The sequence below is a fragment of the Macaca mulatta genome, chromosome 1 (assembly GCF_049350105.2).
Source record: "Macaca mulatta isolate MMU2019108-1 chromosome 1, T2T-MMU8v2.0, whole genome shotgun sequence".
NCBI classification, from domain to species: domain Eukaryota; kingdom Metazoa; phylum Chordata; class Mammalia; order Primates; family Cercopithecidae; genus Macaca; species Macaca mulatta.
In genome coordinates, this window is record NC_133406.1 from 140,480,620 (window position 1) to 140,491,395 (window position 10,776).

Here is a 10,776-nt window from a genome sequence, read left to right on the forward strand (position 1 = left end):
TTTTTTTTTTCCCCTCAGGTGAGGAGAAAACATCAAGAAAACAAAAAGAGAAATATCCAAATCATTCTTTCTATTCTTTTGTGGTTTGCAACCACTTTTGGGTTTTCCCCTGGCAGAAACCACAGAAATATTCCCTTAGAATAAAATAGCATATTTGTTTTTTTAAAAAAAGAAAGAAAAGAAAAGAAAAAGAAATGTGATCTGTAGTTTTGTGCAGGGGCAGTATCATAGTATCGTAGCCAATGAGGTTTATCAAAGGTGTGATTATTGCTAATTGAAAACTTTTCCCAATACCCCTCCATGAAAACTAAAAATGTAGTCGGCATCGGCAATTTTTGAATTTGACAGTCTATATGGAGACTGAACAAACAAACAAAAAAAGAAATGTGGCCTCTTCCTTGGCTAGAAACTTTAACATAACATGGTCTTGAGAAAAACATGTTCTATTTTTCTCAAGTTTTCTATCTCTGCATTTACCAACTTTTCATGCTGATCAGCGTTAAGAGAAATAGTGCTGGTTGTTGCTTTCCTTGACCTCAGTGGGGTAAAGTTATCAGTAATTCAATTCAAGAATTTATCCAATGCTCTGTTTTAGAGAATTATTGCCAGCATCTTAAAATACCTCATTATAGGGCAGAGAAGAGCAAACTTGGCCCTTCAGGGACAGCAAAAAAACAGTCTGTTAGCTGTTTAGACCTGGAGAAGGCAGCTGAAAGTGTTTGGTTACCAAACAGCTTTCCTAAGCACCTAGATAACTGGTGTGATCAGTACTCAGCCCTGTTGTTGGCTGATGACAGGGAAGAGACTGGAGTGAGAGTGTCAGGTGACTGGTGAAAGAAGGAGAAACAAAACCAGGCTAGGATTGGAATATGAAAAAAAAACCAACTCTGATTTTTAGTATGCTAGAAGCCAAACTAGATTTAGGCTGAATGCAGTGGCTCACACCTGTAATCCTAGCACTTTGGGAGGCTGAGGCAGGTGGATTGCTTGAGCCCAGGAGTTCAGGACCAGTCTGGGCAACATAGCAAGACCTCGTCTCTACAAATAATAATAATAATAAATTAGCTGGGCATGGTGCTGCGTGCCTAAGTCCCAGCTACTTGGGTGGCTGAGGTGGGAGGATGGCTTAAGCCTAGGAGGTCGAGGCTGCAAGTGAGCTGTGATTGCACCACTGCACTCCAGCCTGGAAACAGAGTGAGACCCTGTCTTAAAAAAAAAAAAAAAGCCAAACTAGATTTGCCAAGAAATAGAAAAATCAGATCATTAGATCTTGATTTTTTACCAAGGTAAAACAAGGCAAAGTAAACTAGCAAGTCTGAATTCTTAGTCTCCTAAGGAAGCATTTCGTCCCTACCTTACACAAGTCATATGTGCGGATGTGGCCAGGTGCAGTGTCACAGTCTTATGCTGCTTTTGTTACTTTTATTAGGGACATGCCATTCATGTCATTTGTATGACTGGCTTGTCTAATTCCCACACTATCACTTGCTTTTATTTCTACTTCTTTTTATCCCTCAAGTGCTTTTTTCAAGACAGGATCTTGCTCTGTCAACCAGGCTGGAGTACAGTGGCGATCGTAGCTCACTGCAACCTCAAACTTTTGGGCTCAAGTGATCCCTCTACCGTGTTAGGACTACAGGTATGCACCACCATGCTGGCTAATTTGCTTTTTTTTTTTTTTTGTAGAGACAGGGTCAGGGGTCTTGCTGTGTTGTTCAGGCTGGTCTCAAACCTCTGGCCTCAAGCAGTTCCCTTCTTTGGTCTCCCAAAGTGCTGAGATTACAGGCATGAGCCACAGGACCCTGCCTCAAGTGCTGCTTATTATGCTCCCAAACTTGGGAACTGGAGAGGTGGTTGTGGAAAATGTGAGGTTCATACAAGTCAAGTGCTATTCTTCTATCTCTTTTTAAAAATCATACATGTATTGTTTTGGTAAAGGATATTCTTTTGTTTTATCATTCATTCATGCAACCAGCATTTAAATGCCTACTATGTGCTAGACACTGCTATCAATACAAAAGCAAATAAAGGCAATATAAAAATGTTCTACATTTAAAAAAATAATGGGGCTAGTCATGGAGGCTCACATCTGTAGTATGAGCACTACTGTTGTCTTGGGAGGCCAAGATGGGAGAATCACTTGAGTCAGGAGTTTGAGACCAGCCTGGGCAACATTAATGAGACCCTGTCTCTATTTTTTTTTTAATTAAAAAATATAAAGAATAATGGGAGGAGACATGTAAAACAATAAGTGCAGGAAAAAGTCATAGATGACAGGATGGAGAGTGCACAGGGTGTAGTGGGAAACAAGGGAGGAATGGCTGATCCTACTGGAAGTTTCATGGAAGACTTTATAGAGAAGATGATTTTTGAATTGGACCCTGACTCATGGGTTGAGCAGCATTCAATGTGGGGGTTAGGAGGGTGTCATTGAAGGAAGGGGAGCAGTGTGAACAAAGATACCAACGCATGATAGAGCTTGCACATTTGGGGAATTGAAAGCAGTTTAGTTTGATTGGTGCTTGAGTTCCCCAAGGATAGATAGAAGAGGTAGATGGAACAACTATGTCATCATAGCAAGAAAATAGATGCAAAAGTTGGTCTGAAACTGCAGTAGGGACATCTTTTTCTTACAAACTAGATGTAGATATAAATACCTTGCAGGGGTGGAGGTAGATAGTTGAAGGAGTGGACTCCTGCCTAACATTAATTTCATCTAATTTGCTGAGAGAAGGTGGAGCATGTGTGTGTGTTGAGGTAGTTAGGTAGATGGACTAAGCTATGGGGTTCATAAAATCTTCTTGGCTGGGTGCGGTGACTCAATGCCTGTAATCCCAGTTCTTTGGGAGGCTGAGACAGGAGAATTACTTGAGGCCAGGAGTTCAAGACCAGCCTGGGCAACATAGCAAGACCCTAGCTCTAAAAAAATAAAAATAAATCAGCTGGGCATGGTAATGAGGCAGAATATGGAATTAGGGCAACTAAGGGTTAAGGCATAAGCAAAGGAACAGCAGGTGCAGACAGTTCTAGGCAAAATTAGGCAGCATACAGGCCACATCAGCACTCCTGTGATAACGAGACAGAAGTTTCCACTTCAGCTTCTAATTGACTGCAGGCCAAGTCTCCACTTCAGCCTCTGGTTGGTCTCAGGCCAGTCCTTCATGGGGTGTAACCAATGGGAGGCTTCTAAAGAGCACCTAGGGGTGTTACGAAATTCTTTTAGCTTTACAAAAACCCTGGGGACCATTGCAATCGGGGGTGGGGGGGAGGTTCTTGAGCTGCTTGCTTGAGCCTGCTCCCGCTCTGTGAATTGTACTGTTGCTTCTTCGATAAATCTGTGCCATTGTTACTCCATTGTTTTGTTATTTTGTTCCTCTTCATTGCTTCTTTTGTTGCTGTGTGCACTTTATTCAATTCTTTGTTCAACATGCCAAGAACCTGGACAACTCACAGGCAAGACCTTCCATCTGGTAACAGTGGCACATGCCTGTAGTCCCAGCTACTCAGGAGGTTGAAGTGGGAGGATCCCTTGAGCTCAGGAGTTTGAGGCTGCAGTGAGCTATGATCATGCTACACACTCCAGCCTGGGTGACAGAGTGAGACCCTGTCTCTTAAAGCAAAACAAAACTTCTCCATACTTTCCTCCACTGGGCCATGTTTTTCCATGTTTTGCCAATGAGTTTGATGACCTCCAACCTCAGAATATTTTTATTTTATGACCTTTTGGAGGATGACAAAGGAATTGACAAAAGGGAAAGAGAAGTTCATTCGTAGTGCCAAAAGTGCAAGGGAGATGGAATAAATGAGGAATGAATAGTTGAAGAGACATGGAAAGCATGAACCCGAAAGCCTGGCTAACTAGGTTTTTTTTTTTTTTTTTTAATGTGAAAAGTGGTAGAACAAAATCCTATAGCATCTCAAAGGCAGAAGTTAGGAAGTAAAGGGCAGGAGGTGGGTGCAAATGATCCACACATACTTTGGTTATACAAAGAGGTGCTAAGTGTAAAATTGCAGGTTAAGGACACAAGAATATAGTTGGCTTTGCTGCTGCAGTGGCAAGTGAGCACTTTGATGCATTGAATCTATGTGACAATAGGCATGTAATCCTCTGAATGCCCTGTGATGTCTGGAAGGGTTGCAGCTGTCATTGTTAAGAAAACAATCTTAATACTAGCCAGTGTTGAGGCACACTCGTGTAGCCCAGAGAATGGTGGAAAACATTATTTATTTCCTCTCAGGTTGCCTCCCAGTCCATGCAGAGCTAGCATCAAATGGGCATTTTGGAGTTCTCAGTCGTTTCTAGTCTGTCTTCCTCATTTTTTCCTACCTCTCTCTACTGCCTACTTCAGTGTCATCTTCATGCATGCACCCTGGATACTGAATCCATCCTGGTGATGCTCTGTAAGATCAAGTTTGGGAACACTGTCTATGACACTGAGTCCTTCAAATTCTCCTAGACATGGGCTGAGAGTTTTTAGATTATTCCAATAGTTTCAATATTTATAGGCTCTTACAGAATTTTTTTTTTTTTTGCCTTTTTTTGGAGAAAGATTTCTATCAGGAAAAAAGAATTAAAGGAAAAGAAGGAGTGAGTGATCAGAAAACCCTGTACAACCATACCAATTCCCGGAAAGAGCTTACTACATGTGAGTGACTATTTTAACTGTTGATTTGGGCTCTTTCATTGACAGAGAAGGATGGATGAGAGTCTGAATTCCAGGCGAAGGGGATGGCATTAGGAGAGGCATTGGCTTAAAAAATAGCACAATGGATTATAAGCAGTTGAGTGTTACTGGAGCATAAAATGTGAGGCAGGGACTGTGGAAAGATGAGATTGGAGACCCAGTTCTTGGAAGGCTTTGCCATTTTAACAAGGTTTTAATGCATAATGTTCATTAGGCCCCTGGGACCTATTAAAGATTTTAAGCTGATGAGTGGGTATAGTCTTATTTCAATTTCTGGGTAAGTAGATCTGACAGCTGGACAGAGGATGGATTTGAAGGGGAAAAAATTGAGAAGCAGGAAAACTAATTAGGACACTGTTATAATTCTTTAGGCAAATAATGATGAAAACCTAACTAGGAGAGGAAAGATTAGAGAAATATTTAGGAGAATAGGTGTGAAGATATTTTAGCTAATGGGGCTGTCTCCATCAGTTTAGGCTGCTGTAATAATACCATAGGCTAAATGGCTTAAATAAGAAACATTTATTGGTCACAGTCCTGGAGTCTGGGAAGTCCAAGATCAAGGTGCTGCCAGATTCAGTGTCTAATGAGGGAGTGCTTCCTGGCTTGTGGACAGCCACCTTCTCATATCATCACATGGCCAGGATAGAACAGCTCTCGTCTCTTTCTCTTCTTGTAAGGGCACTAATCCCATCTTGGGGGCTCTACCCTCGAGATCTTATCTAAACCTAATTACCTCCCAAAGCCTCTACCTCATAATACCATCCCACTGGGAGTTAGGTTTTCAACATATGAATTTTGGCAGATCACAAATATATAGTCCGTAATGGGCAGCCTCGAAGGAGGAAACAAAGAGAACCTAAGGTTCCTGACCTTGGTGGTGCTGAGTATTAGGGGAGATGAAGAAATTGGGATGCAGGAAATGGTGCAGAAGTAGTTCTTGGAGAGTAGGTAGGGGTAGGGAGACAATGGACAGACACAGCAGACCTCACAGAGAAACAGCTGCTCCTGTAAGTTCCTCAAGGGCTCTCAAGGTTTTCGGGAGAATCCATAAACTACTGAAATTATTTTCTCCATTGACCCTAGCCAACTTGTTCAATGGCAGACTGTCCAGAGTGGTCTTTTAGCTAATTGCTGGTGAAAGAGCTTACACCAAAAATGGAGAAAAGGGTGCACTATTCCCAGACTGCCTACAGTTTTATTTGCTTTCCCATTTTTCTTATAAGTCCTGTTTTTTGCCTTTGTCCCTTGACAGTCTAATGTCTATCTTCCTCATGTAAGAAATAAAAAGCATGCAAAATAATTAAAGGTCTCTGAGTTATTCTTTGACAATATATCATTACGTGAAAAAAAATGAAGAGTAACATGCAGAGAATGATGCTACTGATGTTACAAAACCAAAGCTGTATGTTTTTGCAAGTACATAAAACACAAATGCTTAGGAGGTAGCACACTGATAACAATAATTGTTTTTTTGGGAAATAATTTGGGATTGGGTGGTAAATTACTTTTAAAATTTACTCTGTTTCAATTTTTACAATAAAAATGTCTAGATATAGTACCCATCGAATTAAAAAATAATTTAAAGGCCGGGCTTGGTGGCTCACACCTGTAATCCCAGCACTTTAGGAGGCTGAGTGGTTGGATCACTTGAGCCCATAAGTTTGAGACCAGCCTGGCCAACATGGCAAAAGCCCATCTCTACTAAAAATATAGAAATTAGCTGGGTGTGGTGGCACACGTCTGTAATCCCAGCTACTTAGGAGACTGAGGCAGGAGGATGGCTTGAGTCTGGGAAACGGAGGTTGCAGTGAACTGCGATCACACCACTGCACTCCAGCCTGGGTGACAGAGTGAGACCCTGTCTTAAAAAAAAAAAAAAAAAAAAAAAAAGAAGGGAGAAGACAAAAAAAATTGCACTGAACATTTTAGGAGAATCTGGGAATTTTGTGGAATGGGTAGTGTTCATTTTATCTTCAAAACATTATTTTCTAATTTAAAAATTTTTTAATTTATTGTTCATTACATTTTATCTTATTAGGAGGTTTTGACTGGTCCATGGCCAGCCCACTGTTGCATAAAAAGTCACTGAAGACTTCTGTGTGCCATCCCAGAATGCATCTGGACCCTCGCTTCTATCCTGTTCCATTATTGCTTACTCCAGCTGTTCTTGGTTCTCAGGGTTCCTTATTTTGGCCACTTATTTCCATGCATGTCTTCCCAATGGTTGCTTTGATTAATGACCAAATTTAGATTTGCTCTTTTTGTTTTGATATTGTTGCCTTGTCAGGATACCATGTTTGGTATCTGCTGTCAGTTTTCATGGAAATTTTAAAGACTTTTACTCCTACATTCAACTTTGGGACACTATAGGGTAAGACAAACTTCTGCTTCCTCTGGTGTGCTGAAGGGTAGGACTCATGTTCCCTGTGATTCACTCATATTCTAGGATTATTTCCCATTCCCAAAATGCATGATGCTGTTTATACCTCTGTGAAATAACTGGTGTTTCTTGTCTCATTTTTCCTGTCTAGGATGCCCTTGTCCTGCTAGTCTGCTAGGAGACACCCATCTTGTGTTTTCTTCTCTGTGCAGACTCATGCAAGCATCTGGGAATTGCTTTCTCAGCTTCCATACGTTCTTATACAATCTTCCACAGCAAGTGGCACACCATTTACACTGATGATTTAATTAGATTTCTGTCTGTCCTGCTAAACTAGGAGCTCCTGAAAGGTGGACCTTGTCTTATTTATCTTTATGCTTTATATTTGTTAAAGTTTAAATCCTACAACTTTGAAAGTTTACCCAGTGGAGAAAAAGGATTCTTGAAAAAAATGGTTAGATAAGCGACCAGCTTTCATGATAAACGTTACCCTGACTATATAATATTTTGTGCATAGTAAACTGACTTTTGGCTGGGCACAGTGGCTCATGCCTGTAATCCCAGCACTTTGGGAGGCAGAGGCGGGTGGTCACCTGAGGTCAGGAGTTTGAGACCAGCCTGGCCAACATGGCGAACCCTGTCTCTACTAAAAATAACAAAAATTAGCTGGGCATGGTAGCAGGTGCCTGTAATCCCAGTGACTCGAGAGGCTGAGGCAGGAGAATTGTTTGAACCCAGAAGGCGGATGTTGCAGTGAGCTGAGATCACGCCATTGCATTCCAGCCTGTGCAACAAGAGCAAAACTCTAACTCAAAAATAAATAAATAAATAAAAATAAAAATAAATAAATAAATAAAAGAAAACAAAATAGAAAAAAAATAAAATAAACTGACTTTTTACTCAATCATTAAATCTATTCTCAATCTGCTTGTGAGAGTACAGTTTCTTTCAGTATTGAGACTACTTTACTTTTGTATATATTAACGGTTGTCACTTAACAGATTGGCACTTGAGCCATGCTGTAAATAAATGACATTTAAATAAGTCACGTAGCTCAAGAGCTGCTAAAGCAAAAATTCTATAGTAAATGGTACCTTTTTATTGTTAAAATTTGGTAAATAAAAAAATTAGGTTATTACTGAAAAGATCTAAGAGCTATTTTACTCTTTTCCTTGACTTTTATTTCTTATTTGCTTTATAGATTAAATAAGAGAAATGATAGAAATTTGAATGTAGTATGACCCTAACTGATGGGAAATAGTAAAAGCCACTGATCATTATCACAACTTTTGATTTTATGTTATGTCTATAGGTAATTGACAGAGATTTTATTATTTGGCAGAGTTGAGTCAACCTTTTAATATTTTTACTTTGACCAGTGTTACCATCTCTGTGGCACATAATCACAAAGCATTAATATTGTCTCGTACTTAATTAAAATGCCACAAAAGAAAATTACATAATTAAAGAGGATAAAACATGTCTGCCATTCTTTCATTATAGTCAATAAATCTGGCTTTAAAATGAACTGACATTCAAATAGAATTTGAAGAGAGGTAAAAAATAAAAGAAGGAGCTTTCTATGTTTCTGCCACTTAAATTAAGGTAAGGCCTTCTATTTAGCATCTATTTTTCCAGTTTCTAAAAAGGGAAGTTGAAAGTAATGACAGGGTGACTGCCCCAGTGATTGCTTAGAGTGGCTGAATTTTCATCCATTGTTATTGACTGTTTGGTGGATTGAGAAGAGTTCTGACACCATGTCTAGGGTCAGTAATAAAGAGTATTGCAAGTAATCAATGATGGCTGCTCGAGTGTGGGAATGGCAACTCATGTAATGTGTATTTTCTCACTTTGATATAAGACATTAAAGATTGTGTTTAAGACATTAAAGATTGTGTTATGAGCAAGTCTTTGAGGTCACTCCAGTGCTAGTGTGATGAAATATCCTGTCATGAGATAATCACAACAACCCCACTTATGTATCATCTTTTTTATACAAGTGAATAAAGTAAAATTAGGGGGTTAAGAAACTTGCCTGAAGTCAACCAGCTATTATTGAGCAGAGCTGGGATTTCAGCCTGAGTTAATTTGATTTCAGAAAGCATGAAGTCATTTTTTAGATGGCAGAACTAGTATTAATTTAAATTGCCAGAAAATTCCATAGATAAATTGTGACTTTTTTGCTAAACCTTGAAGAATGTTTGGTATTAAATAGGTGGAAAGAAAGGAGATTCTCAACAGTGTCTGGATAGTTGAAAAAAAGAAAAGAAAGGAGATAAGGGAACAGCATGAGCAAAGGGGAAAAGATGAAAATGAGTGTTTAATAGACTGAGTTAGCTGTACCAGCTGGAAATGCAGTAAGAATGCTCAAAGTGTGACTGTGGAGTGCTTTGAATGCCAGACAGAGTACAGATATCACTGTACAAACCATGATAAATCACAGTACATTATTGATAAAAGCAATCTTTTAGGAAGATTAAACTGAGGTTGGGCCATTGTGGACACGGTTGATGGGATTGATGAGAGATGAAGTTAGATTAGTTAGAAAGTTACCGCTATAGTCTAAAGATTTAGAGCATAGATAATTATAGTGCATATCTTTTCTCGAACAATTTTTATCTGCAGGCATTGAACTAAGCACTTTACATTTATTATCTCAATTAATCCTCACAGCAGCATTATGAGGAGAGTAACATGATATTCATTTTACTCTGACGAAACAGATTCAGAGACACCCAGGTCACAAAGTTAGGGATGGAGTTTATCTTCAAATCCTGGGTCATCTGATTCCACAGCACCACATCGCCCTGCTTAAAATCAATAAGTGGGGAAAACACTTGCGTGTGAGTATTGAGAAAGAAGAAATGGATTGATAATTGACTTGATGAGATATTAAAAGCAGTTTGTTTCAAGATTTTGGGCTGTCATCCAGTTTATTTCATAAATCAGGACATGTCTACTCACAGATACAATTAGAAAAAGTTTATTTACCCTTATCATATATAACACACTCTGACATTTTCTTTTCTATTTTACTAAAATGTTTTTGGTGGTGATTCACTAAAGATTTTTTAAAATTGTGGTAAAATCCACGTAACGTAACATTTACCATCCTAACCATTTTTTAAGTGTATAATTCAGTGATACTCAGCACATTCATGATATTGTGTAATCATCACCACCATCCATTTCCAGAACACTTTTCATCTTGTAAAACTGAAACTATCCGTTAAACAACAATTCCCTATTTCTCTGTCCCCCCAGCCTCAGGAAACCACTGTTCTACTTTATGATTTCGACTCCTCTAACAACATTATGTAAGTGGAGTCATACAGTATTTGTCTTTCTGTGACTATCTTTAAGGCTCATTCATGTAGCATATGTCAGAATTTCTTTTTTAAGGCTAATGTTTCATTGTATATATTTACTATATTTTACTTATTTTTCTATTAGACGCTTGGGTTGCCTTCATGTTTTAGCTATTGTGAATAATGCTGCTATGAACATGGGTGTACAAATCTTTCTTTGAGACTGTGCTTTCAATTCTTTTGGGTATACTCATTAAAGATTTTACAATCCACTGATAAATGGGCTGTGGCTCCTGGCCGAAAAACTCAGAGCTATAAGCTATGAAAAGGATAAAAAATGGAAAATTATTTCTAGTTTTAGTTTGAGTGTTGAAAAGAATGGGTACCACTGATTGATAAA

At 39.0% G+C, this 10,776-nt stretch overlaps 1 non-coding gene across 1 annotated transcript; it reads left to right on the forward strand.

The window, feature by feature from the left end:
- The first annotated feature begins 205 nt into the window (after window positions 1–205).
- Window positions 206–351, forward strand: LOC114674744 (U4 spliceosomal RNA). Its single transcript, XR_003725857.1, has one exon. It is a non-coding gene; the product is annotated as a U4 spliceosomal RNA (small nuclear RNA).
- Window positions 352–10,776: the final 10,425 nt, after the last annotated feature.